This window comes from Pseudopipra pipra, chromosome 6 (genome assembly GCF_036250125.1).
Source record: "Pseudopipra pipra isolate bDixPip1 chromosome 6, bDixPip1.hap1, whole genome shotgun sequence".
Classification (NCBI taxonomy): domain Eukaryota; kingdom Metazoa; phylum Chordata; class Aves; order Passeriformes; family Pipridae; genus Pseudopipra; species Pseudopipra pipra.
The window spans coordinates 29,054,185-29,080,611 of NC_087554.1; the positions used below are offsets into that span (position 1 = coordinate 29,054,185).

Consider the following 26,427-nt stretch of genomic DNA (forward strand, 5'->3'; position numbering starts at 1 on the left):
TGATATTTTAACTTCTAACATTTAAGTTTGTTTGGGGCAGGAGGCATGAGTGCTAGTCACATTTGGTTTGGTTTTTTACTTCAAAAGAAAGATCCAACAATACATCTTATTGAAATTAAGCAAGAACTTCTGTTAGAAGCACTCATGGAGCCACTTTTCATCATTTACCAGCAGTCCTGGCTATCTGGGGAAGTCCCAATTGACTGGAAGTTAGCCAATTAAATGCCCATCTACATGAAGGGCCAGAAAGAGGATCTGGGAAACTACAGGCTTATCAGCCTGACTTCGGTGCCAGGGAAGGTCATGGAGCAGATCATTTTGCATGCCACACTGATCCTTGTGGGTCCCTTCCAACTCAGAATATTCTGTGATTCAATGTGCAGGACAATATACAGGGGCTCAGGCCCAGCAAGCACAAGTTTATGAAAGGCAGGTCCTCCTTAATAAAACCTGAGAGTGTCCCTAAAACAAGAAACACAGCTTCAAGCAATACAGTATAACCAGAGCTTTAGAACATTTACATTTTTTAATGAATTCAAAGAGTCATAGAGTTGCTAAGAATCCCCACCAGGTAGAAACATGAGAAAACAAACCACATTGGGCAGACTCCTGCACAATGCCTAAAAATAACTCACAGAGAGAGAGAGCACTGGAACCAGCATCCCTACTTTGGGGAATGTTGATATTTAAGCCATGAAATATGAAAAATTAGCATCTTTACAAAATGATTGTGTTCAGTGAACATCAATTTATTCTTGGCAACTCTGAAAATCAAATTGCCCCTGGCATAGGACTAATTTCTGCAGTACTTCTAAGGATGACCCAGACTTTAGTGCCTCGATGTCCACACATTCCCAAGGAACTGCTGCTGTTGTTACATCCCGCAGACAGGGCTGTGAGAACAACTGATTTTGAAGTGAGAGGGGATCCCAGTTTCTAGTCTCTGAGCTATGCAAGTCAGAAGCAGGGGCTGAGTTACAAGTAACACTTCTAATACACTGCCACGCTACTCTTTTTGGTATGCCTAGGTAATGACTCTCACAGGTGGTACAAGAGCAGCAGTGGACAGAGCACCAACTACAGATATTTTTCAGGGGACACAAATATGTACTGTTATCTTCCATACAGCTCTGAGTCAGCTCCAAACCATACCTTTTAGTGTGCAAAACTTGAAAGGTTCCCAAATGTCAAGAAGAATTAGATACCTTGGGCCTAATATCTAGCCAGCTCTAGAGTTCTTCAGAATGAAGGAGCACACGCATCTTGTGAAAACTTGAACATACCATAAACCAGAGGGCTACAAGGACTTTCAGAAGCGAGAGCCTCACATAATCATCTATGCTAATCCCAAAGTTCACTATGGTCCTACTTGCCCCTCTCACCCTAGTAGGAAATAGAGCTGCAAATCTGGTTCAGGACAAAATAGTGGAGAACTTGGTGTACAAAAGAGCAAGGCCAAGGGCTGTAGACTGCATCAGAAGAAAATGCTTTTGGACGGGAGTCTTCTACATCCTGCAGACTCCTAACTAGCAGTTAGAGTATTTTTACAAAAGGTCACAGGTTTGTCTCAATTCAGTGTCCAGGAAGATATTTCATTTCAGGCCTTAAAATTTTATGCAAAACCAGTCAAAAGCAACACATCCTCATGAAAATCTCATTTTCACCGAACCAGCATTTTTAACAAAACTCTCTTCCCTATCTCTAAGATAAACCCTTGTAGAAACATGCATGATTTCTCACATATCTTGGGCTTTTTATCATATAAGGTAGATTCAAAATTTGTCACCAACTCATCTTCTTAGTCTGGTCCAACATTTTCTGACTACACTGGAATAGGGTCTTGGAAAACAATGAAAGTCACTATTACAGAGAGAGAAACAGCAATTTATTATATTAGCATTCCTAGTCAACATCAAATTATAAAATTAAACAAAGATTGCCCTTGGAAGTGAACCTTCAGAAGTTCAATATTTTCCTCTCAATGATATGCTGTAGGGCTGGTCCACTTCTACATATTTTATGTACATGGTAGGAAAATGTGGGCATATACAAGCAGTTAAATGATCATTTGTACAATTAACTATAAGCTTGCAAACATGACAATGTTTTTCTTGTCTACTAATTGCTAAATGCAATTTGGTTTTAATTACTGACTGGACATTACATAGGAGTGTTGAAGTCAAGATTGGCTGTTCCCCTGATAACACACAAAAGTTTTCATGGCCAATTTCTCTTGTCTTGTTCAAGTGTATATAGGTGATTTTAGCTGATTTCTCTCTCTATTTCAGGTTCAAAAATTCTAAAATTATAAATACTCAGGCCAGAAGTTGTAGCTTTATTGCCCTGGACTCCTTCATCTGGTTTTCACTGAGTTTCTCCACACAACAACAGGGCAGGAATTACATTACTTCAGCTTTTTCATTGAAGGATGCCAACCTTGTAAAACACAAACTGCTGTGGGAAAAGTGAAAAACAGAGAGGATGTAATTAACTGAATACAAAATGAGTTGCACACATTTTTCCAGCAGTTCTTAATTGAAACTAAACATGGGTTATCAACCAAATACAATGATTGCTCAACAACTGGTATGTATTTTCAAGGACAGAAAACCAGAAGAAACCTCATTATCTATTCATTCAGTTTTGTGTTTTTACGGACCATCTTTTTTAAAGGAAGTTACAAACTCCATGGTCCTCCTGCTTGACAGCTCTTGAGGAGCAAAAGCCTAGCCCAAAGTTTCTTACAGATATCAATTTCCAGATAGCCACGCTTTGTACAAAACGGGAAGATTCTTCTCTCCACGCATTTACCAGCTCTCAGCATATGGACTTCCCAGTTCTCTGACCCTCGCCTTTCCTGCAAGGCCTCTGCTGCAACACTTCCAACTTTAATTACTTTTCTTGCAAATGTGAGCTTTTAAAGATGAGGCCTTGGGTACGGCAATCTTGTGTTAATTTTCAGTCCTTAACTAGAATGTTGTGTGATCGCACTTTCATCTGGTTTGCTATGTCACATTGGTCCTTTATGACTCCTTTTATGATTACTACACTGTGATCCTCTTCAAGATATGTACTTATTACAGATGAAAGAAAAAATTAATGGTTTTGACTCAACATGCACCAGCTTGCACCTTAGACCAGACAGTTCTATAGATTTATTGGGGCTTTTATACTGCTTTAATCCTCAAGGTCATCCAGTTCTTGTCAGATCCTTCAGTGCTTTCCCATATTGACTACAGCTGTTCGAATTGCACAGTCTGAGCATATTGTACTCAAGTAATCAAGGAAAAGAAAAAAAAATTGTTCTTTAGAAACTGTCTACAGTCTTTTAGTTAGTAATTTTTTCCGTGTTTATTTACTTGCAAATATTCTTGTGCTTGGGAAGTAGTATACCCAAAGGAAAAAGAGTGCAGTTCTGCAGCCACAGCAGAGCAGAGCAGAAACACTGGAACTGTAATGTCTGGGGATTTTTTTTCTGGAGTACACATGCAGAAAACCAGAACACTGGATAAGAAGGGCAGAAAGGCTCGCTAGAACAAACAGATTTAATCTTTCCATTTAAAAAAAAAATTATCTGAAAGTGTAGATTAATTTCCACTGATCAATATTATTGCTGTATCTGCCTTCAAACAGGAACCGCAATGATTTAGGACCAATATCTAGTCAGGTCATGTAGTTTCTCTGCAATTTCTGGAAGTACGCTTGGTACGGTCTTCTGGGAATTCTATTTTGAAACTTCCTATTGTAATGTCCACATCTCCCTCTGCAGCATGTATCAGAATTCAGTCTGCTCTGAGAGGTCACCCAATTAAATCCAAAAAGTGTGCAATTTATGTCAAAATGTATCTCTTCCTCTTTTACTTCCTTCAAACCTAAGATGTTCACAACATGACAACCAAACTGAAGTAGCAAAACAGACCAAACTATTTACTGTTTAATATTATTTGTTTTTAATAATTTTATTATTATTAATTATTATTAAATTAAGTTTTAAAAATTAATTTAAAGTCTTATTTAATCAGGCAACAGAAAAAAACTGAAACCAGGAACGGAAATGAGGAGTTGTGAGTGTGCAATAATAACAGTTAATCTGTTGCAGACATCAAGGGAGTTTCTGCTAAAACAATGTTGTTTTGGCAAATGAATTTATTACAGATTTGTCAGACCTGGAATATACCTGTCTACAACAAAAGTTTCAAGCCAGAGACTGGTCAAGTTGTACAGGCAATAAACTAACCAGTGTATTTGTACTGCTGGAAACATCCTTTTCTACGTTATTTATTTTCATAAAGATGTTATAAGGGTTTGTTTGTTTGTTTGTTTGAGTGAGTGAGTGAGTGGGGGTTTTAACGTTTCTGCTGCAGCTGGGCAGTGATGCAGTTTAGCAAAAGGGGAAAAAGTTTATAGCTTTTAGAGGATGCCCTGGTTGTGCTGTTGGGGAACTGGTAACATTCAGTCTACTCTTACCCTACTACAAACGCAAGACCCAAAGTGCAGTAAACTACCTACTACTTACAACGTGATAAGCACACATAAAGAGAGGCAGGAATTATGGTGTCATCCATGAGCTGTGAATCCATGGCATAGCTTTATTACTTGCATGTATAGCCATACTACAGACAATATCTCTTGCCTAAAATATTATTTTAAATAACTAGTACTATTTTAAATGACTGCATACATACTGTTTGAGTGAGGCATTTTCCATCTTATCAAGTCTAGCCCTGCACCCAAATGGCACAATATGTTAACTAATACAGAGACAAAACTTCGTCAGAGGCCAAACCAGCACTAAAGAACTAGACATGACAAGCAGTTATTTGTTTCACTGATTAAAAAGTAAGAAACAAAAAAACTGCAATAAAATGCATTGTCTCTCATTTTTTAAGTACCTTGTTTCTAGAGGATGATTACAAATAGAGCTAAATGAACTCTGTAGCAATCAAGTCATGAGATGCTTGCAGTTGCACCCCAAGGATTCAGCCAGCAAAGTCTGTACATGAAAGCCTCCTTGGAAGCTCAATTTCCTTATCCTGTTGCCACATGAACTTATTGCCTCCCACAGTGGAACCCTGACTTAGACAGATTTTTAAGGTAGAAATGCTTAAGACTTCTCTAGTAAACTTCACATGGCAGGGCAGAATTTAGAGAATCAGAGAATCTTGGGGTTACAGTGACTAAAAAACTCAAAACATAATTTTTAAATCAACTCAAGACAACTAAGGAAGATGGATAATAAATGAAATAAATGAAAAATTTGCCCAAAATGTTTCCCCAAACCTTGAAACCCTCAAAGGCAATTCCTTGCTTCTGTGCTCAGCTGCAATTAACTCAGCAACAGTTGACAAATTCTGTGTAGTCAAACAGTTTGTCTTTTCAAACCAAACAAAAAAATTGCCTTTTTCTTTATTCAGTCTTACTTATTCTTAGTCATTCTCCTCTTATACATTCTTCACACAGTATAAGCAGGACATGATTTGAATATACACTGGAGTACAAAAGGGGAGATGTAGGGCTTCTTTCTTTCCCAGTCTAGTTTCTCACTGGAACTCTACCACAGAAAGTGATGCTTTCCCTACACCTCTACCTTGTGGCCTTTTCATAAACACATGCACTGCTCTCACCTCTGTCAAAGTGCAAGGGAAACACAGCCTGTGACTGCAGTGTTTGTCTATCTCTACAAACTGTTCCACAGCTTCAAAAAACAAGCACTGATTATAGCAGAAGAATAAAAAATAACTGTTACTAAACAATACAAGAATATATTTCTCCAACTTAGCAAAAAGGTTTAAATAAAGCCACAACAAAATCCATGATTCACAGGACACAGTAGAGCTCGATCTGCCACCAAACCAGCCTAAAAATACAAAACCACTTCAGAATTAGAAAGCAGTAAAAAAGGTCACCCCTAGAAAGCAATGCACCTCTTCAGGTCTCAGTAAAAGCAGAAAGGGAAAGTTAGGAACTAATGGACCCGCCGGTACCAGAGCTCACAGGGACTGATGTGATCATGATGAATAGTTGCACACAAGCTACTAACCCACACCTGACATCCTCTGCTGCATGACAACGGCAGTAGCTGCCAGGAGCTCATTACCTTCCTGTAACAGTTAGCTCATGCCCACAGTGGAAGGAAATTAATTCTGAACTGAAAAATGAAGTGTTCCCAAGCAGATGTGCCATTCCACAGCAGATGATTTCCTGCCCAAAAGGCACAAGCCCACATTAATTTCATGGTACAGCTAGGAAAGTGTGCTTGGACTGACTGCAGGCACCAGGTAGGCAGGCAGGCAGAGACCTTCAGGAATCCACAGTACAGATCACATCGTCTTCATCACTGTGGCGTAACCAATAGAGGATGTTTCTATCTACTCTGTCTTACTTTTCTATCTACTCTTAACAACAAACTTGTTAAACTTGAATAGTCATATTTTTAAAAATATAGGGAGACATCTCACATGGAGTTTTAAAAATTGCTAGAGAAGACAAACATGAAAAAATAGATGTTCAACTGTCATATATGTTTTAGAAGTATGTCCCTTGAAGGTTCCTAAGTAATCCTAAAACTCAAACCCAATATGGAATCTTTCATATATTTTAGGCACTGCTATATGCAAGGTCAGAACTACTTAAGGTTTATCAATGCTCATACTGCCCTATGAAGCATCCACATAGTATTGCACTGGTCCCAAATAAGCCTGCACCATTCCAGACTCAAAATTTGTACTCATGTCTGCTGTTGCCACTTCTATATCTGAGGATTTTTTTTTTTTTTTTTGCTGAGCACTGAAGGTCCTGGACAGAAGGCACTGGTATTCCTCCATCTTACATTAGGAATGGTTCTTCCCTGTTATCTAGTCAGTCATGCAGGTATTGCAAAAAATACTGTCATTTCTAAGTAATCCCACAGAAGATGGAGGTGATGCTGCTGATTGCTGTAACATGGATAGTCACTAATGGAAACACGCTCCTGTTACTGGCAGTGGTTCAACGATGACCAAGGTGAGGGTGAAGAACTCACCTGTGAGAACTTTCCCAGGAACTTTTCTTCGAACCCTGACAATGAGCTGTCACTTCCAGATTCAGCGAAATGGCACGGATAGGAAGTGCAGCAGATCTGATGGGTAAGCTAAATCCCTAGACACTTTTAGAGCACTCAGAAGGTGCTGCTGAGACTGCTCTGACTATATCCATCAATGGCAGCATCAGCATGCCAAACTCCTCCAAAACACTCCCTTTCAGGGTGGCTTTGCTGTTGTTCCATGAAAGGATTATATAATCAACAGAGAGATAATAAATTCACAGTGACAATTTTAACTTCATTAAAAACTCTTTCAAGATCTCATAAATAGCCTAATGAACCAGTGGGAAGAAATGATTACCTGAGAAATGTTATTCTCCAAAACAGCATTTGAAAAGGCCCATTTATTAACAAGCTTTATGCAGCCCCACTTCTCCTGTCCTCTTCCTGTGTTTAATCTCCTGAGGATGGAATGATTTAGTCTAATTTAGGGATTAATGTAAGAAATTAATTTTGTAAAATACACTTGCCTATCATACTCGGGTGGTCAAACCAGCTCATCTCACAGCCCCTTCTAGTTTTAAAGTGCAAGAAATTATCTGTCTACTGAAATTACTACAAAAATATTCCAAACTTTTGAACAAGTCAGTAAATAACTTAGATTGCCACTGTATTTAAAATGACCGTAGGTGGTAAAAACACAGAAAGTATCAAGGCAAAGTTATCCACTGCTTACTACAATTAATTCTTTTGAGGATTTCTTTGCTTGGCTTTGCAGTATCAGAAATAAAATGTGTAGTATGCTGTAGAATGTACTAGTTCAAATAACATCACTATAGTTTTAGGAATAAGCTTAATTTGAAAAGGGCAGTCATTCTCAACTGGTTAGGGCCAGAAGGTAAGGATACACTCTTTTCCTGCACAGAAAAATATCTTCTCACTTTTCAGGCAGCTCTATTCTACAAGTTACTTGCTTATGTCTGATACACTATCATTCTAACTGGGTTGGTGGTGTAGAAAGGGATGATAAATTGTTACTCTAAGGAGACAAAAGCCTTCTACAAGACCTAGTAGAGTCTCATTTCAGTAAGTCACATTAAAAAAAAAGTAACTAAGAAACCGTGGACTGCACAGGATTTGGGGAGGGAGAAACTGCCAGAAGGGAAAGAAAACTCTGCAACTGACCAAATGTCTCCTCTCTGGTGTTATGACTGAGTGCAAATGCAAAGAAAAAGTACTTGACATTACTTAACAAGAACTACAAGCTTCAGAGTGGCTGTGGGGTGCCCAAGAAGGAGCTGGAAGCGTGTTCTACTAAAAGCTCCCAATGTAGGCACCAGTGCATGAAACCACTAACACTGGTAAAAGATCTAGAAAGGAGAATGAAATTCACAGGGAATGGAATGACTGAAAGCAATGTGCAAAAGTTGCCAGTAGATGAAACTCAAAATTTGAAATTTGAGAATTTGGTCAAAACAAAACAAACACCACCAACCTGACCCAGTTTTTCCTCTGACTTTTTCCCTTTCAGGATGGGAAAAAAAACTAAAAAGAGAAGCTTTGATAACTAGTCCATTTTAGAGATACTCTCCACTTACTTTAACAATGAAAATAGTTTGCTTTCATACACCTGAGGCAAATTAGATTCAATTAGTGATCAGTTCTGTCCCTTAATGCTCCCTACTCTATGATGGATTTCTGCCTATGATAGAATACATTCCTACAGCAGAGCTTTGCACAGTATTTGAGGAAGTAAAAAATTAGCAGTTCTTGAAGATCAAAGGCTCATTGTGCTACTGGCATTAATGCCCCTGTTAAAAATAATCTCCAAAATGAGGATTACTTTAACGTTCTGTATCATCACTGTTGCTAAGGAAAAAAAAAAAAAGGAAACTCAAAACTAAAAAACAAAAACAAAAAGCCCAAACAAACAAAACCAAAAAAAAAAAAAAAAAAAAAAAAAAAAAAACACGCCAAATTGGGTTAGCCAGACAGTGAGCATCACTGTGCAATTCCCACATTTTCTGTTTCACTTCAGCAAGCAAAGTACAAAGTATTAAGGACACTCTCCACTGATGTTAAAGAATCACACCTGTAATTGCATCAGCTATGATAAACGGTTCATAACTAGTTGATGCAGGATGAAAGAATTCCAAGGACATTCAAAATCAAAAATTATCTGTGCGAGATGCAAAAATAGGCTGATTATTCTTAAAAAGAGTAGCCCTCCTTCTCTCAATTTGTACTGGACTTCTGCACATTCATGAGACAAGTCCCATCAGGTACCCACAGGTACTTAGATACCACCTAAGAGGAAGTTAAATGTCTTACTTCCCTCCACAGAAAGAGGTGTTGCAGGATCATATTCTTAAACTGATATAGCTTTAGAGAGTGAGGAGTTCTTATCTGACCTCATGCACCAGTCCTCCTTGAATGATTCTCCTGTATTCCCAGTAGCTACTGGGTCATTTATCAAAACAGGAGGATGCTAAATGGGGATGTATATAACTGGATGGCAGAAAGGGATAAGTATCACCAAAAAAGGTCATCTCCCCCCATGTCTGTTGAAATGCAGCTTTAATTGTAAAAGCAGAGGGTGTAATTTCTAAGAGCATAATGTATTGCTGTTTCTCTAAATGAAAAATCTTTGCTACTCCACCAATCCCATTACCAAACGTCTTAAACTGAAGCTCTGCACCACTCATAAAGTTTCCTATCATCCTTTTGTGGTCACATGCTGTATCTAAAATACCACCACACATCAGCTCCATTTTGCCAGCTATCCTTGACAAGCATTGCAGATTTTAGTATGGTGAATATGGAACTGTGTAAAAAGGATAGCAAATTTTTTACAAATGAGAAATCGAGCATTTTCCCAGTAAAAGTGCAAATATAATTTTATGTACTATAACTTATTAAAAATTAATATTACACATTTTTCCCTAGGTTAGGAAGAATCAGTTTCATATTGAGGCAAGGAACAAACTTTAAAAGGTATAACCTGTAAGGAAAGTTCCTGAACTTTTAAAATCTGTATTTTATTCATGAACTCACCTGCCCTTACAGTGGTACCCAAGACAAATGCAAAGAAAAAGCGATATAAGCACTCAAAAAAGGCATAAAAATCATTGTAGTTTACCTTCTTGCCCTTTCCATATAAACTGAATAATCTTCACAGAGCTGGAATACAATCAGAAGCAACAGGTTTTGTAATTATCAAGTGTCTTAGCTTCACAGTACAATTAATCACCTGCAAACACGATTCACTTACACTGCCTTACACCCTCCTCCACTGTGAACATTATCCCATAATTAAGCAAGATGAAAGTAAACAATGTCATAAGAACATAAATATCATTTCATGCAGTGCAGTCTTAAAAAACAAAAAATGACTGAAAGAAAATCCAAAACATTTCATCCCACACATTCAAAGATGGCAGCACAATCAAGTGAGGTATCTAGAGAAAAAGTATTCAAAGTGTGAAATGCCAACTGGCAAACCTACAGTATTCACACTGCAATATGGATTACAGATTAAAACAAAAAAAAGAAGAAGAAAGAAATCGTCTATGACATGTGTCTGCTGTAGACACGGTTTTGGGCCTTTCCAAGCTTAACCACTGCAATACCTTCTCCTTGTAATTGCTTGGGTTAACAATACAGAAATGCAAGTGCTCAATCTTTGTTCATTTTGAATTCTGAGTATGCCATTACTTATTAATCCCTCTATCTTTCTTTTATGAAGTGCTCCTGTTAATGATCCTATGCTATATCAGGAATGATAGTGCATAAGGAAAATGAAGACATAAAAGCCCACTTACAAAAATAGCTCAAAACTTTACAGGATTACATATCCATGTATTTACTGAAATGAGTGACCTTCATAAAGGAAGGCAATTGTATAAAGTTATAAAGATATCCAGCAGCTCTCAGCATTTAATATGAATGTACATTTTTGATCTGAGGTTTCATTAGCTGAAACAGTAGAGTGACTTAGACTGCGTCAATCTAGAGCTCAGTGTACTTAATAACACCAATATTTGACTGGAACACCAAAATTACATAGGGAACCACCAGGCGACTGGCTGGTCATAAAGATGACCTACAGTTAAGCTCAGGATAGCCAGACACATTCACGCCTCCATATTTTTGGCACAGAGGAATTAACGGCCAATGCCACAACTCCTGTTTTAAAGACTGAGCTGTCATTTCTGCATCTTTCACTCAAGCCGTCGCGCAGAGAGAATAACACACCTCAACGTGAAAAAAGAACCCACGCTGTCTGCCAGCCTGACATGATCTTCTGGTACACCAAAGAGATGCTACCTTTGGTAGTAAAACTTGGTGAGGCCCTACGTGAAACACTTTTTAATCAGGTCACTCCTGTTTAAAAAAGAAGTATCTGAACTGAAAAAGATGCAGAGAAAGGATTTGAGAATAATAAGAAAAGCGAAGAGCACATTTTTACCAGAGATTATAAGCTTGACCTCTTTAGTCCTGTGGACTGAAAGCCAGGAAAAGCCAGGATTGCTCTTCCAGCATAACCACTGGGGAGGGAGGAAGCATGATTAAGTCAAAGGACAATGACAACAATGGAGTAAATGGGTGTAAACTTACCCATTAAGAAGCTCAGCCTGGAAATGTGAAGGGGATTTCTAAATAGGTTTAAACTTGAGATTGATTACTTTAAGAAAGGTGTTATATGAGATGCAAAAACTGAAGTTAAAAGCCCTTATAGTCTTACTTTGCTGACTTTAAGCAGTTCACATTCTCTCCTCACTGGGTCAAGAAGGAGGCAGATGGGCATCCTCAGGGCTCCTGCCTCCTCTAGGCACACTCAGCTCACCACACAGTCCAGGCTGTTCAAGGACCCTGGTCACCACCTGAAGCCCAGTTCCTGACTTGTACCTTGTGTCCAGCTCCTGAGGAACCAGGAGGGCAGCCTGCACTGCCATCTAAACCACCCAAGGGTCTGTCCAGGCCCTGGCAAAAATCCATGAGTTCCTCAATAGCTGGATAAATGTTCAACATCAGTGCAGCACACTACAGTCTGCGGCACCACCAGGAAAACCTACACTTGCACACTTTGCTTCAGACTTCTTGCAGACTGGATGCTCCAAGGCATTTTACAGACTGTACACATTTTCAAGTTTTGTGGGGAAGCATAAAGGAATAATAATAAAAAAAGAATCTGGAAATTTAGAGCACAGTTCTGCAACACAGGATGAACTCTGTATCACAGTGTCAGCCCAAAACCATAGAATGACTTGCATTCTACTTTCTTTTTCATGTAAAATGGCACGGCTTGGATAATATAACTTCATTAACTGGATGGTTGTATGAAATTCAGCAATATTTGTCATCCCCCTGTATCCAAGACCAAGCATGTAGCAGTAGGTGCTGCAGTCAGAATGTTATTTCACTGTTATTATTACAAACAGGATTAGATGACTACTTGAGTTAAAGGAAGAAATAAAATTAAAGAAAACAGAGACCATGAATGTTTCTGGCAAAGTACCACCACTCTTCACAGTCAGTGCTTGTGTACTGAACACTGCTTAAACAATCTGGGGTTAATGTATACCACCCTTCACTGTTTTGCTCAAACCCAGGGGAGCTGATTGCCGTGTAACAAAACTAAATCAGTCCTGAGTCCTATTAGTAAGCAGCCTAACAAACCCCTAAAAGAGAAATAGTTTCCAGTTATGATAGGGATCTTCACAGGTGGTGTGCAAGGGTTAGCAGTGCCAGCAGCAATGCAAGGAAAATTATGGGAAGAGCTTCCGTCTGAATTTAAAACTGCCCTAGCTAAAATATTAAACTTTGGACTACCACATCTAATAAAGGTGGGGACAGCAGCACAAAAAAGGTAGAGAGCAGCAAGAGTCTTGCCCAAGGCCTTCAGATACCATTCAGATATCATTCAGGCCACACAAGTCCTAGGATATAGTCAGTCCAGGAGCTGTAGTTTCCCCATCCAGCACACTGGATTGATACTTGGTTGTGAGATGCTACAGAAGCAAATGTTATCACTAAAAAAGCTCACTGGAGACCATTTGCACCTTACAGCTGTATTATTACACTCAAATTTCTGAACAGAAAAGCGTATCAATTACTTTCAATAAACAAAACTGTCCTCAGTTCTTTACCCAAGCCCCAAAACAATAAACCTCACTGGTCCTTTCTGCAGGAGCTGACCCACTTCCTCTGACTCCCAGAGAGCTGTTCAGGAACGTGTGCCAAGCAAGGGGTGCAAGTGGCTGAAGAGCCATAGCACAGACGCTCTTCTAACAAGAGCAGTGTGTCACAGCGCAACACGGGGAGAAGAGCTGTGATTCATTTAATTGTCTACTGAACATGAAATAAGTTTGTTTCCACCTGTGATAAACTGTGCTACCACTTGTGATACATATAAGGCATTGCTGCTACTGTGTCTTTTAATACCATGGTAAAATTAAAGGTTAAGCAGCAGTGAGTTCTCTAGTTTCTGCTGCATGAGACAGTGATAGTTTTGGCTGCCCTGGTCTCATTTCTAGACTCGATGATCAGACCTGCAAAAACAATAGAGGGCCAAGTGTTGGTCCTTTATTTGTCAAAATGTCCCACAGACATCAACACCAAAGGCTTGTTCACTTCTCATCATGAATTCCCAGCTGGGACACAGTGAGGAATGTGTGATTCCAACTATTAGGAAAATAAGTATTATAGTAGCTACTCAGAACATGCAAAATTTTTCTAGCACCAGGTCATGAGACCTAATAGCCTGCCATTATCCAATCATGCAGTCCCAGTAGCTGAAATACATGAATCCCAAGAGCTTTTCAGAGTCAAACATGGTTCCCTCATTATGCTCCTTTACTCAATCCGGTGCAGGCTAAAAATGATACACCCTTACAAGTTCCCTTAGCCATATTTCCACCACACAGACCTCTAGGGCAGCACCAGGCCCCACAGCAGTGAACGCTGCCCGAGTCAGTACTAGTGTCAAAGAGCTGGTGACCAAACAGACACCTTGTTGTGTTAGAAGTCTCCATGTGATTGATCTGCCATATGAGTAAAAATGGGATGGCACGTAAAAGTTTAATGAATGCACACAGATTTCAGCAAATATTTAATGAAGTGGCATCAAAATTTATCATGAAATAATATCATGAAACTAAATATTTTGAAAGTCAAACAGTTTCCACTGTCACCCTTCTTAGGCAATTATTATGTCATTTCATATCATGACAGTCAAAACAAGTTTGTGTGTTAGGACACAAACAGGTAAGAGGCTGCTTTTCTTTCCAATTCTGAATGGAAAAGCATGAAATATAGTGATTTCCAGTACAGTGAAAATTTCAGTTTGTGGCTAACTCAAACTGTCAAATCTTGGGAAGTCATTATCTTCCTTCTCCTTGAGAAGTACTCTTACGTTTAGGTGCTTTTAATGAAGAAATAAAGCTTCAACAGAAATTCTCAGCAAGGTTTCAGACTTGTGCGCATTTGCACTACCACTGTGCCAGTACTATACTTGTTTTATTTGCATTTCAACAGAAAGTCATCAAAATTAAAGAAAGAAAAGAGTTACTTTTTCTCCAGACTGGTACATTTAATGGGTCTCAGAAACACAACCTTTCCCTCCCCTCTTTGATCAAATGCCAAAGGTGTGACAGATGCAGTATAGCTACAGGAGGTTCCGTAACTGTGATGCAGCTGTAGCACAATTTACCTCAAAGTGCTACCCGAACACTGCCCCAAGAGCCTAACATCTCTTCCTGAGCACAGGCACAGCTAGGCGCAGAGCCAGGAGCCACTGCTGCTGACAACAGTAGCATCTTTGCAAATCTAACTCAGGAAAGCCAATTTTTTTAGTGTAGGACTGGAAGTCACAGGTTTCTGAAGTTTAATTGCAGTCTAAAAATGATTCCCCGAGCATCCTCAGGTACATCACTGTCTTTCATCTGTCTTATACACACCTTTGCTTTTCCTCACAAATTCATCTTGGTGCCTTTCTCAGCTAGGCATAAGGTAGGATTTCATATACCCAAATCCAAACACCTTGAAAATAACAAGCATTGCACTTCACTAATTTTTATAAAAAGGTGAATGGACATTAGACCAAGCACTCATCCTGCTTTTGTATCACACTGCACTGGTTTTTTAGGAATCAGATCTGAATTTCATGGAGTGTTGCTGGAAGTAACTTTAAAAGGAAAAACAAACAACCAAAATGCAAGGGTCAAATATTGTGAAAGTATTTAGACATTTAAGAAAACATTTGCTCTTGGTGGCAGAAAAAAAAATGCAGCCCAAACAACAAAACAGGGCTCCCCAAGAACATTACACCCCAACCAAAATGTATTTTCCTGCCAGAGGACCAGGACATAGCAGTGTTTGCAGAGGGGAAAAACTAAAGTCCAAGAAGCCCATTTCTTTGTGGGTTAGGCTAGACCCTAACAGACAGTGACAGAGTGATGAAAAATACCTGTGATTTTTTGGCATTTTACTAGGAACATTTTTATTCTGAAATTTGTTAGATACACAGGCAAAGTCAAAGTATTCAAGCTTGGATAATTGGAAATAAGGTAAAGCCCTGTGCCTGGGAAGGACTGCCTTCCCTCAGGGAAATCCTGCCACAGCTTGCCTATTCCAAAGGCAAAAAATTTTCTCTGGAGAAATTATTTTTATGAGCCACCAATGATTCATCCTTGGCAGAGTGATTTAACTTCAGTCAGCAAAGCTGAACTCAGAAAGAAGAGGAAAATCACCCCGGTCTGTCATTTTAGTGGTAGAAGTGAATATCTTCTTGTTACCAAGTCCCCTTCAGAGCATCGTTGGATGCAAGGAACACTACAAATACAATTTATCAAGGACACACCACCACTGGCAGTAAGCAGCTCATTAAGGGGAGTACTATCATCATCCAACAGGTAGTCCCACCTCCAGCATTTTTTGCAGCACAAAGCTCCTACTACTCAGCTCGTCTCCAAGGGTTTAATTACCTTCTGGAAACGAAGTGTGGTTGTATAGGGGAAACTTCTGGGAAAGATTTAGTTTTATACAAATCAGTTAAATCCCAGAGGCTTTACATGTGCTAAAAGGTTTTAAAAGACCATGTCATTTTGTCAGCGGGCTGTTTAGCAGCAGATGTTTGCTGTATAAAGATCATTATCTGATTTAGTCTTTTATTAGCTTTGTCACCACTCCAGAGAAATGAGATGAACTAATACCATCACAGTTGCTGTTTTAGAAACAATATATGCTCTAAATTAGCAAGCACCTCATTCATAAGACCAGGTCTATTCTGACTTTAGCAAAAATCATTAGAAGACATCTGAGGGCATGGTAATCACCTCATTTTTCTTCAGCTAAAATTATTTAAATATAGAGAAAGATCCTTTGCTGAGAAGGACTAACAGCGGTAAAGACAGCACATTAAAGATGATGACTCGTGCAGCTAATCCCCATATATCATACTGCATATTTACCCTTGATATAACAAGATCTGTGTTTCTCTAAATAAGAATTCATCAACACTTATATCGCTGGCAAAAAGAAGACAGAGAATTTAAATTTGTAAATAGTCTTTATAAATAATATCAGGGTTTTTTTCTTTCCATCTAGCTTCCATTCCAAAAGCCATTCGTAACAATTCAATAACACAGTCATGCTGGCAATCTACAGTACAGCTGGTGTTAAAAATCCCACCACCTTCAACTAGAAGACACATGCCCGATGAAGCCCATTCATAACTGCAACCTCTTTCCTAATCTCATATATCTGAGGAACCTCATTTCCCTAGGTGAGGCATGGCCTTCACAAAGCCCAAACTGGATTTTCAAACATCTTTGGTGGGTGCCCAATTAGCATGTGCCTACAGAGATGCTGATCTACAGCTTCCTGATCCAAGTTGGCTCAGTAGTGGCTCACAAGCAGCATGCATTCAGGTCAGCACACACTAACACACAGCTCACTCTTGCTCTTCCCAAAACTTTATGCTTCCCAGCACATTCCCCTTCTATAATCCAGTTGCAGGGGATAAGTCAGAAGGCCTCGTATTTTCACTTCCAATTGGTGAATCAATCTCAAGTTTATGGCAGTGAAATCAGGACCTACACCTCCCTTCCTCTTTCCCAGTCTTTGGTTGGGCTTGCAAAGCCCTCTCTTCTCCTGTGGGAAGAGGGACAACATCCCTCACTTGCTGTCCCCTGAGGGACAAGGACAGGACAGCATGGTTGTCTCAGTATCCCTTTTCACAGAGAGTCTGGTGCAGCTCATAAATATTAGGGTACCCATGTGTCAAGTGGGCAACTGTGCAGTATGCAAGGTTAATACCATGCAGCAAACAGAGAGTACTGAAAATGGAACACAGGTGTTCAGGTGGCCAGAGCAGACAGGTTTCTGTCACATCCTTGCTCTAGAGCTCCTCATAACAGCACCGGACTTCCGTGCACCGCAAGAATTGCAATCCATTTATCCTTCTTCCTAATGGAAATCACAGGCCTGTTAGAATCGTATCAATAAAAGGAAAGATACTCTTTGCTCAAGTTAAGGAGATGAACTGGAAGACAGCTGAGTTGAAAGGTTTGCTAACACTAACATTTCAGCAGGCTACTACAGGAGTAGTACAGAGCTCTGCTGCTTTATTTGAAATAAGCTGGAAAAGTTTCAAATATAACATAAACATGAGACTATTACCAGACTAGCACAGATCTTGGAATTTATGCCTCTCAGAAAACCTAACGGAGAATGCTCTAATTGTCTATGTATTATAAAAATCAGAAAGGGGAGGTTTTGAAACAGCAAGAGAATCCACACAGGGGTGATATGTTGATATATTTCACTGTGATTTGTTATGATTTTCTATAACTCTATTGTAATTTCATTGTTTAACTGCTTTAAGATAAGGACTGCCAATCTTCTGAAAATCCACTGAATGTGTCTTCTGTAAAATACTAACTTTTTAACTTCAGAGGAAAGGTGGAGTGTTTCAACCCACTCTATGTTCCACAGAAATTACATTACCAATTTACAGTCATCTACTCTTAGGATAAATGCCTACTCGTCTCTTTGCCATACTATGAACCAACAACTGGAAATTAATCCAAATTATCTATGAACTCCTCAGTGCAACCACCGATCCACTCCAGAACTGCTCTGTCTACTCAAAGCACCAAAGAATCTGGCTCCAAATGCTTCACTGCATGATAAGGAGTGAAAACATACTGAAGCCACATTTTCCATTTCAGAATTTTAAAAAATTAACAGCTTATACTGCTTCATTTAGTCATACAAGGCCCCCATTCCCCAAAAAGCAGGGTAAGGGAGAGAATTATGTTTTTCTTGCTAAAAATCATCACAGAAATGATATATCCTGGCAAAACATCTTCCAGTATAAATTGATTTTAAACTGCACTACTTCCAGAAGTAGACTACCCTGTATCATGTCCAAAAGCAAGTATAAACATCTGGAAAAAAACTTACAAAACTGCTGAAGTATTTATTTTTTTCTTTTTCCTTAAACTTTTACTTTTTCTTTTAACCATTTTATTTGTTTATTTGAGGGGATACAACAACAACAACAAAAAGGCATTTAAATATGAGCTTGAAATTGCATTTCATTATGTTTTATGTTTTGCTGGGAATGAAATTATTTCTTTCCCTAATTCCACATCTGAGTTACTGACAGCCCATTCTCAGCATACTAATTTACAGCTAATGGTGACACACGAGATGGGACTGTTCTAGATACTAGATAAATATTCAACAGAATGGTTTTGAAAAAAAAAGGCAACACATGATTGGTTTACTGAAAAATAAAATTTAAAAAAAGGAACAAACTCACTACTACCTCATGTTTCCTCCCACCCTTGCTGCATTTAGCATAGCAATCTACACTACATTGAAGCCTTCATCCAATTGTCCTTCAGGACAGCAACAGAAAAAGCCATTACAAATTCTAAATATAGCATTATAGATATAAAAATTAAACAGCAGTTACACAGAATTATTATTAGTATGCATAGTCTTACAAATCAATACTTATTTTGTAGCAGAAAAATAGCCATAAAATGACATAGTTAATGAGTTTCTGGTAAGTAGGTATTTCAATCCACATCAGGAAAGCTGAAAAAAATACCTTCTGAAAGGTGAGAAAACTCAAGGTAATGAAACAGAGATGAGCTGTGTTGCACTTAGCAGACATTGCTGAGAAGAATAAACACTTACGTTTATTAGCCCACACTTACCACACATCTCCTCTACTCTATGGCTAAATGGAAACCACGCAGTAGCTATTATTTAGCTTTTACATTTCAAATTAGTTTAAAATGAAGTCATAGAGGTTCAAGCTTGTACAAACATTGGAACCATTAGTTCCTGTGCATTCCTTCATCACTGTTTTCTGCATGTAAGGGGAACTCCAATTAAGAAACAGCAAAGGACCCACAAGGGATGAGATTCAAGCTGAACAGCGAGGTCATTCATGATCTTTCCAGAGTAAAAGAATCATTTAAGAGCAGAACAGGACTCCAATCAACTGACAAGGAATTTTCTCCTAGTAGTCTCACTGCTTACATAGCTTTACATGTGCCTCACTTTCACAGAATGAACAGTGAAGATGTGTACAGAAGAACTGACAACTTGACACTGACCGTGGTTCAGTAGTAAAAACCTGCCTGTTGCATCTCAGGTGCAAGAATGCATTGCAAACAAAGACAGGGAGAGCGTGTCCTTCCACCAGCTGAGCTTTACAATGAGTTACAGTGCAATGACTCTGTGAACCAGCAACACACACATAGACTTGGCCTCCTGCAGTCCCAATGGACATCAATCGTCTGTAACCAGAAAGGTTGCACAGCTGTTCCCCACTCTCTAAATGCTAAATGGTGACATCCATTCTTCTGTGTGAAGCATGGTGGAGAAGAGAAAACCAGAAATCCTGATCTACCTCCAGAAGAGCACCCATGGCAGTGTGACAGCAGCCATAAATACCTGTCAGAGACAGAGGCCATATCTAAAACTTTAGAGCTAGCCAGAGGCAAAGCCTGTGCCACACTGAGTTTGGCCCAGCACATACAAAACTGAGTTTTGGGATCTTTCTTACCCCCTGCCCTGTATTTGTCTTCTCAGTCTACTTGTGGCTTCATCAGGTGAGAGAAAGCTCTGAAGCCCCTGCTCTCAGTGCAGCTTAGCAGAGAGATTTGGCTGTCTGGGACCAGCAGTAACAGCAGGCTCAACACAAACAAAATATAACAACAAAAAAAGGCTTTTAAATGAGTCTGCAGCAAAACCTTTCAAAAAAAGCTTCTTTCATGATGGATTTAAAATCAATAGAGCAGTGCTCTTGATGTAATTACTCATTGATAGTGCAGGACAGAAGTACAGGCTGCAACGGGAAGAGAGGCAGAAGGCCAAATCCATTCCTGATGTAAGCAAAGAGGTTTTACAGAGGACAGCAAAAACCATAACCTCTACTTATGTGTCTGAATCTGACCCACAGTGCTCCAAAAATCACTGCTGCTGATCATTCAGATGAGACTACATTAACCAGCAAAGACACAGAAAAACCGAAATATACCATTTATTCACTTTGTGATTTAATTATTATTTTTAAGAATAGTTGCAGCCTTAATAAGATATTTTCAATTCATTAAAATGGTTTCTGAAGTTCTTGCATATGTTCCATTTTTCTGATGTAACTTATTTACAGCTGAGGGAAGCCTCTACTTACAAGGCTACAACTCTCCTCTTTGTCAGTTAATAGCAATTCCTACCACCAACATTCAAGCTGTCAGTCAAACAGACATCTACTATAAACATCTTAATTTTTTTTCATTTCTGCAGACACCTTTAAACAGCACCACTTTTCAATTCATAAGCCATATTACTGTAGTACAACATCTCTCCAGACAGTCTCGCATAAAATTAAATGCCCATTTAGCAGCTTACAAACCTTACAGCAGTTGGTTTATTTTCCCTCATTATTGTAACAGAGCAATCAAGAACAGCAGACTATTACAGTTTCATGTGACCTGGCTTCTCTATCAACCCAGTGGCATAAAATTAAATTGCTATCTGAAAGATAAAGTAAAACATTCATTTATATCTGACAGTTTTGTTACACTACTAAGCAAATAACCACTGCAGACAGATTTCTAAAATCAGGACAGCTCAACTTGCCAAGGGTTAACCTGTTCACACACCAGGGTCTAAGCTTTTCTCTTGCTTAAAGCCTGTTTAATTATGTATATCAAGTGCAGCAGCTCCAGCAGGAAAGATTAAAACCGACTCTCTCAGCCTTATGCAAGAACATTTAACCAGAACACTGCAAGGCTACAGACCAATGTCTCCCACATTTATGTGAATATCATAAGAATCAGGGTAAAAATTTCGTCCCCCAATAAAATAAATGAATAAATAAATAAACAAATAAATAAATCTGAAGGGTCTCAGTTATAGAGTGAAGTAAGGTTTGGAAAACAGCTTTCATATGAAGCTTGATTTTCTAAGCCTAAACATCTCATGAAGTGCTTAAAAAGTGTCTTTGAAGTACCAAACAGAGTATGCAGCACGTCCATCAAGTGATCTTTTCCACCTGCACGGAAATAATAAGGTCCTTTAACTTAAAACTGATTTTCACAGGGAACAAAAGCTCTTAGAATCAAACATTTATGATGCTTCATGGCACCCTTCACCATTCATTTCATCAGCAGTTTGCCCGCAACACACACAATTATTAGGAATACTTTTGAAACATTCTCAACATAACCTACAAGTGATAGAGGACATCCTTATGTTACCTATTTTTAGTTCCGCAGTACAATCTGCATTTACCATATTCCTTTGACCAAACAACATGAATCCTGTCTACCTTGTCCAGCCTGATCAGGACTGTTTTAACATTAAAAGTTTCTGAGCAGTTTGATAGTTAATATTTATGGAAGTTGGGGGGAAAATCCTCCGCACAGCCATAAAACCCAAACTCATCACCTTTAACTAAAAACAAAGTTAAAAATAAAAAGACAACACACAACCCCATCTCCAGAAGAATGCCCAAAGCAGCTCACTCCTCCTAAGAAATACATAAATATGCCATGGCACGGGGATGCATGGCAGTGGCAGGTGCAGAGGCAGTCTTCCGAAGGAAACTGCTCCCTCACCTCATAGGGCCTCTAAATTGCAGAAGAGAGTTACCCAGGACTCAAACGTATGCAGTCAACACATTCTGGCTGATGCTGCAAGCCCTGGATGACACTTGGAAACCAGCAATAACATGGCACAGCTTTTCTCCCTTGTGCTGCTCTTTCTTTATCTGACTACTGTAGGATTTTCTTTTACAAGTATTGTAGCAACACATTTGCACCAATATGAAACAAACATGCATATGAATGTGCAGTTCTCTGCAGAAGATACTAAAATTATTTCTGGACTGCTTTCCTGTTACAGAAAAAAATGTGGTTAAAAATACTGAAATTTTCTATAAATTAGTGCAAAGCAAAAATAATTTATATGGATGTGTAATTAGATAACAGGGAATAAAGACAGTAACAAAAGCAAAATAGATGCGTAAAGGAAAGTCATCCTTCTTATGTCCCTTTTACCACCTCTTAGCAGAAAAACCAAGGAACTCTCGATAACAATCTCCTTTTTTTCCACCCTTTCTACCCATCGCATTAAATTTCAGAGAAAGAGGAAGTATCTACAATTTTATTTTACAAGTCCCTTGGAAAAGATAGATTTCTCAAGCAACAGAACTCTTCAAGTCTCTTTCATATCTTTTTTTCTCACAAACAGATGCCTCCAGGGAGCTCCTCCTGCCCCCCCCTTGTTAAGCCCAAGCACCTACATAAAAATCAGGAACTCTAGGGCTGACAAGCAGCAGATTCCCAGAAGCCCAGGGTATATTAATATGAAGCTCTCCAGCACGGTCTTAGAACTTACCAGCGCAGTTTTTTTTATTTTCTGTAATTTAAGGTGAAAATCTTACAAGTAGAACACAAGCAGTAAGTGGAGGATAACATGTGCTGTGCACTTGGAGCAACCTTCCCTAGACTCCTTTAGCTCTGTAAAAAGAGCTGCATTTTCCAAGCCCTGTTCTCTCTGGTGCTTGTATTAAAAATTAAAACAACAAAAATATAAAACACTGCACAGAGCCAGTGTAAAAGTTATGGTAATTGAGCATGTGTGCTCATTTAGTGCAACTTTTTAATAGGCATTAAACAAATTCTAAAAAGCAAACTACTAGCACAGCAGCAAAATCCCTCTCCATACCACACTGCAGTCCATGCATTCTGGTCTGTTCTTTTAGGAACCCCATTTTAAGCATTTAACAGTAACATGGAGCTGACCAAGCACCTCAGTTCCCTGAACAAATTAATTTCAACTTGAAATGCTGAAATGAGATCAAGGGAAGCCAGTGGATTTAATCTTCTGGGATTTCAGTAAAGCTTTTTTTCATATGGTCTCTCACAGTGTCCTTCTGGACAAAATGTCCAGCACATAGCTCGATAAAGATGTCATTTGATGAGTGGGCAACTGACTCATGGGTTGAGCACAAAGGCTTATGGGGTTACATCAGGCTGGTGACTAGTCATTAGTGGGGTCCCACAGGGCTCCTTTTTAGAGCCAATTCTTGTCAACATCTTCATAGACAACTTGGACGCAGGACTCAAAGGTATACTAAGCAAGTTTGTTGATGACGCTAAACTGGGAGGAGCTGTTGGGTCTCTCAAAGGCAGGGAGGCCCTGCAGAGAGACCTCAACAAATCGCAGGGCTGGACAATCATCAACTGTATGAAATTTTAACAAAGACAAGTGCCAGATTCTGCAGCTGGGATGGGACAACTCCAGATGTACGTACAGACTGGGGAACAAAATGCTGGAGAGCAGTGCCATGGAAAGGGACCTGGGGGTACTGGTGGATGGCAAGTTGAATATGAGTCAGCAGTGCCCTGGTAGCCAGGAGGGCCAGCCCTGTCCTGAGGGGATCAGGCAAAGCATCGCCAGCTGGTCAAGGGAGGGGATTGTCCCGCTCTGCTCTGCACTGGGGCAGCCTCACCTCAAGTCCTGCGTGCAGTTTTGAGCATCACAATATAAGAAAGATATTAAGCTAAGTCCAAAGTAGGGCTGTGAGGATAGTAAAGGGCCTTGAGGGGAAATCAGACAAGGAGTGGCTGAGGTTACTTGGCTTAGTCAGCCTGAAGGAGACTGAAGGGAGACCTCATTGCAGTCTACAACTTTCTTGTGAGGCAAAGTGGAGGGGTAGACACTGATCTGTACTCTCTGGTGATCTGTGACAGGACTCCTGAAGGAAGGGCATGAAGCTGTGTCAAGGAAGGTTTAGACTGGATATTAGAAAAAGTGTCTTCACCCAGAGGATGTCTGGGTACTGGAACAGGCTCTTCAGAGAAGTGGTCATGGCACCAGCCTGTCTGAGTTCAAGAAGCATTTGGACAGCACTCTCAGGCACATGGTATGTTTTTAGTTGTCTTGTGCAGGACCAGGAGTTCAACTTTGATGATCTTTGTGGGTCCCTTCCAGTGCAGGATATTTTATGATTCTATGAACTGCAGTTTTCTTCTTTTGAACATCCCAGCAAGTGTAGGTTGCTGGCATCTATATCCACAGGAAGCAAAAAATCAGACTTATACGTGCCAAAAGTTATCAAAATTACAGCTGGGCTTCATCTGTGGCTCATGATTGACTGGAAACAATGTTACTGGACTGCACCAGCCCCTCATAGCTGAGCGCTCAATGTCACATAGGCCTGCACAGAGTGAGCCGGGATGATAGAGTACATTCCCATCAGTGAACACGTTATCACTGTGTGCTGCTCGCTGATACCTAGCTAGCAAATATTTAGTGAGCTCTGGGTAACCCAGCTTTCCATCAAGCAGAAAACCTGACAAGCTTAGCCAGCATTGCATGCTCTGTCATTAGGGGCATATCATACTTGAGATTTAGCAATGCTAACTGCTGCAGTCCAAAGAATAACAGTGCCATTTATTCAGAGTACAGCACACTTCTGAGCATAGCATTAAGTGCCAGAAAGTTTAGTTTATATCTGATATAGAAGTATCTAGCTCAGCTGTCAAAAATGCAGGTTTGTATTGTTTCCTAAGAACATAGCTATGTTACTTCCAATAAATCCATTTCTATGCTTGCTTCATATTTTTGTGCTCAGATCTGTTTCTGAATCCAATAGGTCAGCTCTGTAAGGTGGCAATAAGTTGCCGTTCATGCTTATTCCTACTCAAACCACAGCATGCCTGAATATTCCCTTCTAAGGGCCTGATTCTCACAATGATGAATGCTGTGGTGATTCAGTAAAAGAGCAAATGGTACAATTAGTATTACATAAAAACAGTTCTCAAGAGTGGGTAACTCACAACAATTTACACTTACTGGGTGAGCCAAGGAAACAGACAGAAATCACTTCCTGAAGATGTTTCAGCTGGTCAGTGGCAGCGGCAACAACAGAAATTTAAGCTTGCTGACTCTCCTTCCAGCATTCAAGTAACCATAATAACCACTAGTGTGAGCACTATCTTCTTTCTGTAACTTTCCACAGATAACATAAACCAAACCAACCTGAAAGCCTCTGGTTAAAGGACAAGTGTAAGTCATGATGCGTGTGTAAGACAAGTGCATGTGTACAGCATTTGTCACTTCCGTGAGTCCTTTTCACTAAACTCTATTCATAATATGAGATCCAAACCTCAGCTCATCACAGTGAGGGCACCTCCAACAACTGCAGCAGGCCCTGCTGCAGTTTCCTGACTTAGCTCTCCTGGCAACGAGCAAAAGTCCAGTTAAAGGGATCTAAAAGGATAATAAGCAGAGGCTGATCAGCCCCCATAAAGGTTCGCCATTTCTAGACAAGGACAAAGCAGATAAAAGACAAATTTAGATGTAGGTCAGCAGGTCTTGCAACATCATCGACACTTTCTTCAACATTTCATCACTAAGGTGTGACTACCAGGCCATATTAAACAGAGAAGTGTGTCAAATGCCTTGCCTTAAAATTTGGGATAACTACAGCCTTTTTTGAACATGAGTACTCCTAAGACATTAACATTTTGCAGTTTAGGGTAATGTGTTGCTGTCATTGCAAAAGCATTTCCTGGACAAGAACAAGAAAATCAGGACATTTTATATAAAAGTTTGGAACTCAAATATTAACGATGGTTAATATGACAAAATGTTTGCATGCATTTTTTCAGTCAATTGTGGTATGCAAAAGCTGCTTTATTCATTTGGTTATAATATATGGTAGGCAGGTAAATTGACAAATTTCAGTCTTATGCCTATCCTTTCAATTCTTCCGTCAGTATCGACAGGACTAAACCACATATTAGCTGTTCAGATCTTCATCAGGAACCACTCATCAGTCCTTTCAGCCTCTCTTATGCAGCACCACAAAT

The 26,427-nt window shown here is 39.5% G+C and overlaps 1 protein-coding gene and 1 long non-coding RNA gene across 9 annotated transcripts in view; one reads left to right on the forward strand and one right to left on the reverse strand.

Annotated features, from left to right (window-relative positions):
- RGS6 (regulator of G protein signaling 6) overlaps positions 1–26,427 on the reverse strand; it is a 266,585-nt gene that overhangs the window by 198,695 nt on the left and 41,463 nt on the right. The gene's annotated exons all lie outside the window — the stretch shown is intronic.
- The window catches only part of LOC135416790 (uncharacterized), a 39,099-nt gene that overhangs the window by 10,091 nt on the left and 2,581 nt on the right, over positions 1–26,427 (forward strand). The window contains exon 2 of the long non-coding RNA XR_010431725.1: positions 24,304–24,476. This is a non-coding gene — a long non-coding RNA (uncharacterized LOC135416790). The remainder of the gene's footprint in view (positions 1–24,303; positions 24,477–26,427) is intronic.